Genomic DNA, 14,292 nt, shown 5'->3' on the forward strand with positions numbered 1-14,292 from the left:
TCGATACTGTCTGTCATAACCGGTGAATTTTTTGACTTCATATTAAAATAAATGCATTGTTAGACTTCTGAGTTCAATAAACTAGTTACAAACCCTTTCCACAATTGTTCTATCTGCAGTCTGTCGAAACAAGACACAGGCGATACAACATCTGTATCAAGTGTTCTGATCAATATTTTGTTGTGATTTTGTCTGTGGAGTATCTTAGGCAAATTCAACACTTGTCGCGAAGCGTGAATATGTATTTTAAATTGCACTCCGCTTATTACTCCTTTTCTTATTATGTATTTAAAGATCCGTTAATTGTTTAACTTAACTCCGTTCTTTATTTAAAGCTCCTTCCTTTGTTTGATATAATCCTGTCATTGTTAAATGCTCTCCTTTCATTGTTTCATATTTGCTATATAAAGCCAGAAGAGCTTAATCAAAGAGGGGGATAATGTTGTTGTGTATGTATCGATGTAACTGATGGAATAAATAATCAAGAAAGTAATGTGAGTTTTTTATACTTTAAAAAAAAAATACAAATTCAAATGCTTGTGTGACAAGGACTTCACAACATTTTATGGTGCCGGAACCCGGGAATTAGGAACAATTCTGTGAACTTTAAACGAATACAAGATGACGACTTTGAGCCATATGAAAGGTGTTAGAACCAGATATAGGAATACGTTATACACGGAAATTAAAGAAGGGAATTCAATTCTACATGCGGAAATTTCTAAACCACGATATATTTGTGTCAATGGTACGTTCAAAATTACCACAGGAAGTGATGCAACTTGAAATTCAAAAAGGAACTACAGAAAAATGGTGTGTGTGAAATCTTTATGTGCTAGATTTATGGATTATGTAGTGGCAAAGGAAAGGTCAGACAAAAATGATGTTCAAAAGGATCGTAAAAATTGTCAAAACAATAACGGAGCAAATTCTTTGTCAAAACGAAATCAATTTCAAGGAAAGTTTTCTAAATTCCAAAATGGATCACGTCAGTTTCCAAACAGAAGTACAGCCGAAGCACTTGTAGTGAACGGAAATGATACTTCGCAGAGCTCATCTTATTTTGATAAGTGTAGATTTTGTCAAGGAAAGCATTGGAGTGATCAATGTCCTAAATACAAAACCATTGATGAAAGGAAAGCTCAGCTGAAAGGTAGTTGTTACAAGTGTTTTCGAAATACACATAAATCAGCTGAATGTAAGAAAGGAAAATTGTGTGTACATTGTGGTGTTTTAAACAGTCATCACCGGAGCTTATGCCCTAAAAAGTTCGGATCAGGATTAACAAGTGTCCATTTGAGTGAAGAATATGATCATTCTTCTAGTGGATTAAGAAGTGGCGTGGAACAATCATTAACAAGTTTAAGTGAACAGAGAGAAACAGCATCGGAGAAGGTTCTAATATCATCTAGTGAAATTGTTCTTATGCAGACCGCTAAAGTTAAAGTGAGCAATCCAAATGATTCTTTAAATTAAACAACCAGATTATTGTTTGACTCTGGATCCCAGAGAACCTACATTTCTCAAAAGTTAAGCCTCAAAGTTGAAATTAAAATCTGAAGGAGACGAGGAAATTACAATAGTTACGTTTGGAAGTGAAAAGGCCAGAACCGTGAAAACCGCATCAACTAGTTTATGTATTCGATTAAATAATGGAAAAGTGTTGAAAATTTCGGCTAACATTGTGCCAGTTATCAGTGGAACTGTTCAAGGGAGAAGATTAGATACATCTTCGATTGAAAATGTGAGACATTTTGTAAAGGACGTTGAATTAGCAGATGTCATTCCAACCCAATACGAAACGTCTACTGTAGATTTGTTGATTGGAAATGATCACTATTTTGATTTCATTCTTGGACAAAGGATTAAAATTTAACCTGGCTTGTATATACTTGCTTCTAAGTTGGGATGGATAATCACAGGAAGAACTAAAGAAAATGATTATTCACGAGAGGATATTGAGAGTAGTTTTCTGATAATGTCATACACAGGATCAAATGTACCGAAGACTGATACATGTATTACGTCTGTCCCTAACGTTACAGATCTGTGGAATTTGGAGTCAATATGAATAAGTGACGATGACAATTCGGCAAAAGACTCTAGAGTCTTAGAAATGTTCAAGGAAACGTTAGAATATTCAAATGGGCGGTACTACGTGACATGGCCATGGAAGAATGACAATGTTGACTTACCAGTGAATAGAGATTTAGCTTTGTCTAGACTAAAATCGTGTATAGCAAGGATGAGAAAGAAACCAGAATTACTTGAAAAATATAATTCTGTTATTCAAGATCAATTAGATAAAGGTATAGTTGAAAAGTGGAAGAACATAGTACAGAAGGATTAAAACATTATATTCCACATCATGCTGTTATAACGCCAAATAAAATGACGACGAAGTTGAGAATAGTCTATGATGAGTCAGCAAAACCGAATAATGAAGTCAATAGTCTAAACAAGTGCTTATATCGCGGACCAGTCCTTTTAAGGAATCTGTGTGGAATATTCATGAGATTTCGTTTGAATCAAGTTGCAATTGTTGCTGACATAGAAAAGGCATTTCTCCAGGTCGGATTACAGAAAGGTGACCGTGATGTTACACGATTTCTTTGGCTAAAGAATTACAAAGATGGGTATGCTTCCGATACTTATCTTCAGGAGTATATATTTTGCAGAGTTCCCTTCGGAATAATCTCAAGTCCATTTCTATTAGCAGCTACAGTCTATAGTCATTTAGATAAATACCAGTCGCCTATAGCCAGGAAAATAAAAGATAAAATTTATGTTGATAATTTGATCTCTGGTTGTACATCGGTAGCTGAGTCATTGGAGTTTTATTCAGAAGCTAAACATATATTTAATGCCTCAATGAATTTAAGAGAATGGGTTTCCAGTAGTAAAATGTTCAATGAATTATTGCCGACCAAAGACAGGACGGATGTGTTTGAAACATGTGTACCTGGTCATCTCTGGAATACTGACATTGATGTTATATATATATGTGAAATCGGCAAAAAATACAATGTGTTCTGGAATTTCAACAAAGAGAAAAACCTTGAGTGAATTAGCAGAAGTGTTTGACCCAATGTGTTTCTTCTTGCCTGTCATAGTCAGTGGGAAAGTCCTTCTTCAAGATTTATGGAAAAGGAACTTAAAATGGGATGATGAGATATGCGGAGATGATAAGTTGAAATGGATTAGTATAAGTTCCGAACTAAAGAAAATCTCAGATGTCTCCATTCCAAGATTCATAGGATTAGAGGCTAACCAAAATAATGTGAAATATAAGTTATTATGTTTCTGTGATGCATCGAAAAGAGCCTATTCAACTGCGATTTACCTTCATCAGTCAAGCGGGGACGCAACAAAATGCGATTTAATTTTCTCAAAATCAAGGCTAGCCCCTATTCAGGGTATGACCATCCCGAAGTTAGAATTGATGGCAGTTCTCATTGGTGTTAGAAGTCTGAAGTTCGTTAAAACAGAACTGAAACTAGTGATTGACAAAACGTTTCTATGGACAGATTCACAGTGTGTGTTGAAATGGCTATCAACAAAGAAAAGTCTTAGAGTTTTTGTTGAAAATAGAGTTCAAGAAATTAAAAGCCATAAAGATATAAGTTTCATGTATGTCTATACTAAAGAAAACCCAGCAGACGTCGCAACGCGTGGAACGTTAGTACAAAAACTCGGAAGTGATCACCTTTGGTGGCACGGTCCTAGTTGGCTGAAACAAGACGAAAATACTTGGGAAAAGATTTATGATGATGATGATGCTAATCAGAAAGTTAATGACCAATTCAAAAGTGAACTTAAAACGAGTGAAAACTAAAAGGTAAGTGCATTTGTTAGTGAAATGGACAAGAAATCACGAGTAATAAAATGCCATACAACATAGATATCAAAAGCTTCTCATCATACCACAAACTTATTAGAGTTACTGCCTGGATTGAAAGATTCATTTCAAAGATCAGAAGGATTCCCTCGAATAATGAGAAATATCTATCTGTTAAAGAAATCAAGAAAACTGAGGAAATGTGGATTCAAAGTGTTCAAAGAAAGAGTTTTGCTGATGTGTTTAACTCAATTCATACAGGTCAGAAGAACAATTTAAAAGTACAATTAGGAGTTTATTTAGATAATGAAAACCTGTTGCGTTGCAGGGGAAGATTTGAAAATGCAAATATTAGTGAATGTGCTACATTTCCTATTCTTCTTCCTCGTTGGGAGACCTTCACTCGACTTCTTGTTGAAAAAACTCACAAAGAACTATTTCATAGTGGTGTATCTCATACATTGTGTAGGAACAAGTTTTGGATTCCACAAGGAAGAGATACTGTTAGGAAATATTACGGCATTGTCCTTTCAAAATGCCAAATATGGCTCCTTTTCCAAGATCAAGAGTCTCAAGAAGCTTGCCTTTTCAAGAAACTGGTCTTGATTACCTTGGTCCAGTGTATGTGAAGAATGGCACTGTGATGAAGAAAAGATGGATTTGTTTATTTACACGTTTTGTGACACGAGCCATTCATTCGGAAATTGTGAATGACATGACAACTGAGGAGTTCATTTGTGCATTTCGTAGATTTGTATCGACAAGAGGAACACCAAGTGAGGTTATTAGTGATAACGCTTCTCAGTTTAAGTTAGGTAGTGAAACCATTAAATCAGTCTGGGAAAATACAATTATCAACAATGAAATAGTACAAAATTACATGTCCAGCTGTGGAATTCAATGGACATTTATAACAGAACTTGCACCTTGGATGGGTTGATTCTATGAACGCTTAGTTGGGCTGGTAAAGCGTTGTCTAAGGAAAACATTGCGAAAACGTTCCGTTTCGGATGTTAAATTATTGACCCTGATGAAAGAAATAGAAGCTGTGATAAATTCGAGACCATTAGTATATGTCGATGAAGAACTGCAATCGAGAACAACGTTAACCCCAAATCATTTCCTTGCGATTAATTCACAAAACGGAATTCCTGATGTTGATTATGATCTGAAAGATCCTTCTTACAAAACGTGTGAAACATCATCTGAAAAACTGAAGAAGCTATGCAATAAGGACAAAATATATTAAATTATTTTTTGGAAAACTTGGAGAGAAGAATATCTACTAAGTTTAAGAGAAAGAAAACAAATTGACTTAAAGTATGGAAAATAAAGTCTACAGTATCTCCAGGTATTGGGAGTGTAGTTAAAATAAAAGAAGATTTACCAAGAGGAATGTGGAAATTGGGGAGGATTGTAAAGCATATTCAAAGTAATGATGGTCAGTTGAGGTCGGTTAAGGTGAGATTAGCCAATGGAAATATAATTGGTCGTCCACTTAATTTGTTGTATCCATTGGAAATAGATGAAGTTTCAAATGATGATTCAAATTCACAAGACTTGGCAACTATACCTAAAGAAATAAAAATGTCAAAAAGACCTATCAGGACAGCGGCAGAAATTGCCAAAAAGAAAATTCAAAAGTTAAATTTATGATCGATATATATATGTGTGATGTGTTAATAATATGTGTTATAAAGTTATATTTAGAAATAATTTAAATGAATAGAGTGTGCCCAACTGTTATAGTGTGTTCAATGAAGCATTCAATCTCTGAAATTTAAACGGAGCTTGATTTTGCACGATTTTCTCATTCGATTTAAACGGAGCTGAAATTAAAACATAGCTTGATTTGCACGAGTTTCTCATTCAGTGTCTATGTGGTTGTAAAAAAACCGATCTATTAAATATGAATCTTCATTCGCATAGTTACCATAGCCACGATGTATACTTGCTTAATTTGTTACAAGAAATATAAATACGAGAAGAATCTCATACGCCATATCAAAGAACATCATGCTGGCCTAGAGTCGTATGACTGTACAGAAGATAAATGCAGTTCCACATTTATAAGAAGAGGTTACTTGTTTCATCATTTAACTACCATTCATGGCATGGAAGTACAGTTAGCCCCAAGTAAGTCATTATCTGCAGAAAGAAGACCAAGTTGCATCAATGATCATGAACAATATTATGATGATGTTAGCGAGGATGATACTATTCTTGACCTTATAAACGATGCCAAAGAAACGGAAAGGCAAAAGGAAATACCACCGATGAGTGTTGAAGAATTTCTAGATAGTTTGGATAATATTAGTGATGAAGAAATAAATGCCTGTACAGTTACAGATGATCAAGAAGAAAATTGTGAAACTACATGCAAAGATGATGATTCGTGTACTACGAGTGACATTAACAATAATGCAAATGAATTTATAATAGTCAGTGATGATGCCGACGATAATATAAATGATGAGAGATCCCTGATGACCATAGACAACTCAACTGTTCAGCAGACAGTGATTCTAACTTTTCAAAGAACTCTCACAACCATTGATGGACAAACATATGTGTCAGACTTAAATATGGAACAGGACATTTATGAACATTTTATTCAGTGACACTTATAACTGTTTAACTTTGACTGGGGAGTGTCGCAAAGCGTGAATATGTATTTTAAATTGCACTCCGCTTATTACTCCTTTTGTAATTATGTATTTAAAGATCCGTTAATTGTTTAACTTAACTCCGTTCTTTATTTAAAGCTCCTTCCTTTGTTTAATATAATCCTGTCATTTTTAAATGCGCTCCTTTCATTGTTTCATATTTGCTATATACATGATATAAAGCCAGAAGAGCTTAATCAAAGAGGGGGATTATGTTATTGTGTATGTATCGATGTAACTGATGGAATAAATAATCAAGAAAGTAATGTGAGTTTTTTTATACTTAAAAAAAATATACAAATTCAAATGCTTGTGTGACAAGGACTTCACAACAACACTCTGGTATCTGCCCTCTCATGTGAACATAAGATCAATAATGCATACATTGTAGCTATGCTCTGCAGTATTTGCAATGGGGTTGTTCTTTTCAGTTACTATACCAGCTTGTATTTTTTTGTCAGGGAAAAAAATACTTATTTTCTAGACGCAAAAATCTCGCCAGTTCCCAGGAACATTTGATTCGTCTTGAACTCGGGGTTAAGCTATTATCAATGTCCAACAAATTGTTATTATTTGTCCATCGTGTCCAATATTTAGAATGTGCAGAGTCACCAAAATAAAAGAATACCCTACAGATTGAGCATCTGTTCGATACGACAAATTATCTAGACAGTTTGACAGAATTTTCTAAGACAGATTGTACCAATTCACTGAGCGATATTTCCATCTCTTGAATGACTCGCAAAATACAGTGATTTTTAGTATTTTTGTCTTTGGTTGTTTCTCCTTATTCAACCATCGACTGACTTTGTTTGATCGACAAGGCGTTAGTCTCACGTATATAACTTACACATATCAATACTGTCAATTTAAATAGCAGGATTACAAAACAAGGAGATTGTTTGGCCTTTCTAACCAGCACATTTTAAAGTCTAGATGTTCCTCTTTATTATAAAATAATAGGGTTTGACAATAAATTGTTAAGTTTACTGGCTGTAAATAAAATAACTTTATTTGCTCTGGTTGTATTTGTAAAATGAGACGCCTAATCTGCTGTACTATGTAATTTAACCTGATCATTTACTTAAACACTGGCAATCAACTATCGTCTTTTAAACTACAAAGGGCTTTGAACGTAGCCATTTCTATGTATAGGCCGTCGAACATCATGACAAAGTTTTCCTCACAATAGATCCGGTTCTAGTTTTATACTGTGAGAAAGGGTTGCTTAAAACCATCATCAAGAGTTTGACCTAGAGTTAGCTTTCTAACAGCTCTACGAAACTCCGTTATATGAGTGTTTAACTTCAAGGAACTTGTGTCCTATGTGCATATGGACGTTATTAAAATTATTATAAACAATAAAGTGAAAGAAGAGGCGATGATACCAAAGGGACAGCCAAACTCATTGACTGAAAATAAACTGATAACGCCATTTCTTAAAAAACAAAAGACTAACAGACACATAATAGTTTACAAGTAACAATATAGAAAACTAAAGACTAAGCAACACGAACCTCATAAAAAATGGGTGTGATATTAGGTGCTCCGAAGGGTAAGCAGATCATGATCCAAATGTGGCACCCGTCGTGTTGCCTATGTCTTTAAAAAATCCGGTAAATAGTCTTATTCGGCAGTTCATATTCGTGAAAAGGGAAGTAGGGGGATTTTCTATAGAATTATATTTTATACATAATTTACGGTAGTTAAATAAGTTGGTGTGGGGCATTCAAATTTTAGAATTCAATAAATATCGTAGCATTGACAGTTTAACCTCTTCGTAAAATAGAGGAAGGAGTGCAGATTGCTGAAAGTTTATTCACATCCAGCGGCAACGATGAAGCATGATAGTAGGTCCAGATTTGTTCCAACTTCAGCCTTTCCGCTGGAATTTTCGGCAACATCTTTAAGCTATTTGACTTCCACTTTTAATGCAACGGATGATTTGCTCAAATCTCCGGTTTAAAAGTATTACAAATTAGTTTCAGATTGGTCAAATATTTGAAAAGAAAACCCTCGAACATCCTATGAAAAATGTTGGATAAACAATATGCAGGTTCCATGAAATGAATCTTTTGATCTACTGAATTATCTACAGCAGACAAAGTGAAAACGTTATGCGATAGATGGGTTGTGCAAACATTGCCTTCTTAGATATAACGACAACAGGCACTCTTGGCCATCGAAGTAGACATGAATATCACTCTGTCGTATAAAACAAGTACAAGAAGTCAATGCTTGGAGAAAGTGTCTACTAGATCTTGTTTTATAGTCTAACAGTGGATCATAATTTCTAAATAAGAACAAACTATGGGTTTCTGGTCTTCTTCTCTGTACAACTATACATCAGCAGCTGTTCTATTGTTAATTTCGACTGAAAATATGAACAATCCCGAATGTTGGATCTAGACTGAATCAAGCTGACAAAAGACAACAATGAATGGGGTACAGATGCTTTTTATGGATTCATTAAGATGCCTTTATTTTAGAAGATGTTCATTATCAATATAACTAACACTATGCAAAGTTTCATGCTTTTACTATAGAGTGGTCAATCGACAAATATATTGAACTAAGCCTCTTGACTATTGTTGGCCATTTTGAATTTGGTGGCCATATTTGAATTGTTCATGTTCAAAAGTGTTTAAAAAACTCATTACTAACACTGTATAATGTTTCTGGTTGTTACATTAATGATATTAATTACACCAACATTGGGTTTACCTTCTTTTGAAATTATTTGTAGCCATTTTGAATTTGGTGGCCTTACGGGATATTTTTTGTAATGGCTCCATAACCATACCCCTTTGTTAGCGTCATAACTATCCCTTTGCAAATTTCATGCTGTTACTATAAAGTAATTAGGTTCACCATTATATTGGACCTGGCATATTGCCTATTGGTGGTTTTTTTCAATTTGGCGGCAAGTATGGGACTATCTTCTAGAAAAGAGGAGCAAAAGAAACCAGATAGTCAAATGCATAAATAAAAAAAACCCTGACAACGCCATGGCTTACAAAGACAAACAGACAAACACTAGTACACATTACAATGAAAGCTCTATATCCAAAAATGTGTGTTAGCGTCACAACTAGCACTGTGCAAAGTTTTTTTTTATGTTGGCCTTTTTGAGTGGTTAGGGTTCGGAAAGGTCGGGTTTTCTCGTTGCTCGAACTTTTCTGCGTCTAAAAGTGTATGATAACACCTTTATAAATATTTTGATATGAGCGTCACTGATTGGTCTTATGTAGACGGAACGCGCGTCTGGCGTACTAAATTATAATCCTGGTACCTTTGATAACTTGATATATTCCTTCTGGGTTTTTTTTTTAAAGAAAACTAAAATCTGCTTCAATGTTTTTATTACACCAGGCAGCAACAATAAAGTTTCCAGGACGTACTACGATTCCAGCAAACTCTCTATGGACAAACTCTCTGAAAAATACAACATTATAAATTATGAATCACATACAAATAACTAACATTTAAGTCAAAAATTAAGATCACAAGGTATATATAAAAAAGAAGAAGTGGTATGATTGCCAATGAGACAACTCTCCATAAGAGACCAATATGACACAGCAATTAACAACTATACGTCACCGTACGGCCTTCAACAATAAGTAAAGTCCATACCGCATAGTCAGCTATAAAAGGCCCCGAAATAACAACGCAAAACAATTCATACGAAAAAACTAACGACCTCATTTATGTAAATATGTATAGATTAGAAAATATTTGTTAATTATAAAGAACATATACTAGTTTTTTTCTCTGGTACCCTTGTCGGCTGAATTTGTGATCACATAAAACTGGTATTTTTCTTACTTTCTGCTCTTTAAGTTTTCGTTTTTAAAATTGTCCTAGGTAAAGAGTTAAATTGAACATTTTTACTGCTTCAAAATTCTCTCAAATTAGAAAAGACAATTGCTGGTCCATTGTTAGTTTAAGAGAGTCCACACTGACGATTTGCCTAAACTGCATAATTTTATAATTAATATTAATCAAAATGTTAATTTGTTAAAATGTTATGATACTAATTATTTTATTTTATCTAATGCACATTGTGGATAAAATAATCAATTATATTGGGATATATCTGTAAATCTAACCTTACCACGAACTTTTGTGACTTGACGTTAACAATTTACATTATATTTGAGAGAAGTCCAGAGCTTAAATTTAAATACAAATACTTCTCTATCAATAATCTGTTTATGAAAATGATATCTTAAAGCAACACAAGATAAGATAGACATTCTTGAAATTGACACATAATTCACAATGAGTGACCTAAAGGAGCAAAGACATTTTCGCAGACAGCTGTAAATAATCTACAAAACTCGACATTGACTATTTTAAATGTAATCGGATTATTTAAAACAGAGTTATCACAATAAGTGTTAAAATACTACTCCCCATAGAACACAGTGTTATTGTTAAGACATGTATCTTTCATTGCATGTTTTGTCTTGTGATTGTCCTACCGGAGACTTGTACTAAAATCTTCAGGATGTGTTAATTGTAGTTATATATTAATGTTTTTTACGGAAATAGATTATTTCCACACATGAGCTAAATGAAGGATCATACTTACTCGTGGTAACTCGCATATGTAGCGAAGATCGGTGGTACATGCCACGTTAGACCACTCAAAGTTGGGGTCGTTGAATTGTATTTGCACACAGTCATTTCCATTTCCAGGAGCAGGAGGAAGAATAGGAGCAGTAAGTGTACCTGAAATCATTTACCGTCTATTTAATTCGCACTATGTCTTTTAAATTACCACAAAAGGAAGCAAACCAATATAAAAGATAGTCTTGTTTAACCCTCCTACTAAAGTAATGAACCAACTTCAAAATAAACGTTGCCTCGTCTTGTTGAAGATATCACAAATAACTTGATAGAAAAAGATAGAATAATAATCCTCTAGGCTAGTAAATATACTTAAAGTTTACAGTCCATATATGTATTTAGAAAATAAAATTGAAAAAAATGCTCTGCCGCTATCCAATTAAGCATCTTGATCCAGGCAGAAAAATACTTATACTAGTCAAACAAAATAATGTTATGGATATCCTAAACTGAAATTGCAATGTTTCCATAAAAGAAAAACCCACTCCTGTTCACAGTTTCAGTGCTACTTTAACGTTTATGTATAATAGATAACGGTTCTGTCCCCAATAGTCATCGATATGTGTTCAAGTGTCATAAACCCCAAATGAATGACACTTGCGTGTGTTTGTCGTTTGTTTGTTGTCTCATTCCAGTCATATCTATTTATGTCAATTTTCCCGATAGTATGATTTTGCTCCTCTTGAAGAATAAATTGTGTCAAAAAAAATCGAAGGTTTATAACACTAACAAAAATTGACGTAAAAACTAAATTGCTTATCTGTATGATGGGTACATATGCTTTTCCTGAATTATCATAAAAAAGTAAAATTTACCTGTTCCAAATGGAGGATTAGCTACATCTAATGGGCTATTTTCTATGGCAAATGTGAAGGTATCAGCCACGGCTAAATCATTTGCACCGGTCCATACAGCTTCAGCAGCTATAAAAATAAAGATTATTTGAATGAGTTTCATCGAAAATCAGAAGATTTATTATACATGTTATAAATATGTTCCTGAAATCGTCTTCGTAGTTCATAAATAGTAGACAACACTAGATTCACTCGTGAAATAAAGACTAAAGTAACATGACTTCTGACTAAATGTCAATATAATCAGAGGTTATCTTTACGTTATGGAATTAATTGGAACTTATTTCTTTCTTGAGTGAGAATTTATCAGAGCTACATGTAGAAAGTGGAAAATATTTGTCAATATTTCTTTACTGAGTGGCTCTGTGCAATATTGGTATTGATTTTCCTTAAACATAAATGTGTCATTCAAAACGGGAAAGATACTTTATCCTGACCCATTGTAAGTGTTACAAATGTTTAATATTTAATGTATACTGTTCTATTCTACAAGATATATCAAGTAATTGGTAGATTATGTAGAGATAATTTTATTTGAGGATGTTCGCTACTCTGTTTCAAAATAACAAGCTTTTATAACAATTGTTATAAATAAAGGAACCAAAAAAGCAGAAAAAAATCAGTGTCCGTGTGCTTGTTTTTTTTTTATATATAAGCCATTGAAAATTTGGCGGGTTATGATTCTCTCTACATTTTTCATGTATTTAACATTGACACCTTTTTTTCTTTCAATAACAATGAAAAAATAACAAGGATTTTATAAAAAAAAATCTAATATGACCCTTTAAACTATAAGTAATAAAATTATGAAAAGAAAAGTAGGGGTAAATGGACATTTTTTTAAATGCACTACATGGATAAAGATGAATATCTGGCAAAAATTAAAAAACGCATCACAGCGTTAGAAAAATTTCTAAAGATCTGTAATAAATTGAACTTTTATAGTTGTTAACAGCTGTTTTGTAGTGAAATACAAAGAATTTAATATTATTCCAAGAAAAAAGCAATGAATGAAAAATGTGTGCAAAGGAATATGCATTTTATGTAACCAATTAAAGAACTTACTGTGGGTTTTTTTTTTCAATATGAGAAATTTTGTACGAAATGACACACATATAAATCTTCCGTCAGGTACGACAGGACATACATATAAATAATCCATGAGGTACGATATGTTCATCGTCGGAAATGTTTAGGGCAAGATGTGGTTTGTGTAAGCGTGCAAACAGGGAAACACTATGATTCGGGTACAATAATTCCAGGACTTACACTGATACACAGATACATACATTTAACAATATTAAACTAAATTTAAATTAATTTAGTTGGCTTATCTTTTGCAAGTTCTATTATAATGTCAGTTCTTGTTTAAATAAAGAATGTTTGTACTGTACACCACGTTTTGAGGAACATGTGATACAATGATTTGAAATACTTTATTACTGCAAAAATAATAAAAACTGTTGAAATGATGTTAAAATAGATGTTCCTGTATTATTTGGTTGCGACAATAACAATCTACTGCCTTATGAAATGACTGCCTAATGGTTGAGAAATGTTACAGTTAGCTGTAGTGGAACTATCCCCCTTATTTGTCTATGTAATTAGATGACACAAATTCAACATTAAGAAAATGATCAATTCAGAAAAATGCTTTGAACGCAACACATGACCTTATACAATGATTGCGTTAGGGTTTAGATAAGGGACAGTTAAAGTAGATCGAGCCGCTGTCGAGGGACTATGTTTACCTTTTTGTTTTACAAAATTTGCATTGCGCTAATTGAACAATTAAATACAGAACTAATTTTGATCTTTAAATGACTGTCTTACACATTTGTTCTTTTATTTAGAAAAAAATAAATAATGCACCCATCTTCCCCCAGCAGCTACATAACCTGTGAACTGTCTTTAGTGTTCGAATGTCTTTGGGAAGAGATAATTGTATCGTAATACAGATTAATGTATTAGTTCAAACATCTTGCTAACGAATTAGATTTGCTATCGCATGTTTTGTTATCTTTGTTATCACATTTATTTCGTAATTCGAGATGACTGAATACATGAATAACTTTATTTTAATAGAAAATACAATAACATTCTCAACTTACCAAGGCCATATTTATTTCTAACAGCAGCGGCTTCTGCTTGAGTGTTTGGTCTCCACAGGTAGGCACCCGGTGTCGTGGTACAAGCCAACTGAAATTTAGTAAGATGATATTCGTACATTGATGTCACAAAATCTGTATGTGAATACATAGATAGTTGTTATTTGAAAAAAAAGTGTTCTTGAATTGTC

The 14,292-nt window shown here is 33.5% G+C and overlaps 1 long non-coding RNA gene across 1 annotated transcript; it reads right to left on the minus strand.

Moving 5' to 3' along the window:
• Window positions 1-9,849: 9,849 nt before the first annotated feature.
• Window positions 9,850-11,156, minus strand: LOC143043604 (uncharacterized). Its single transcript, XR_012968496.1, has 2 exons — window positions 11,102-11,156; window positions 9,850-9,939 (listed from the first exon to the last, which is right to left on the minus strand). It is a non-coding gene; the product is annotated as an uncharacterized LOC143043604 (long non-coding RNA).
• Between the last annotated feature and the right edge of the window lie 3,136 nt (window positions 11,157-14,292).

The sequence above is a fragment of the Mytilus galloprovincialis genome, chromosome 8 (genome assembly GCF_965363235.1).
Source record: "Mytilus galloprovincialis chromosome 8, xbMytGall1.hap1.1, whole genome shotgun sequence".
In the NCBI taxonomy this organism is placed as follows: domain Eukaryota; kingdom Metazoa; phylum Mollusca; class Bivalvia; order Mytilida; family Mytilidae; genus Mytilus; species Mytilus galloprovincialis.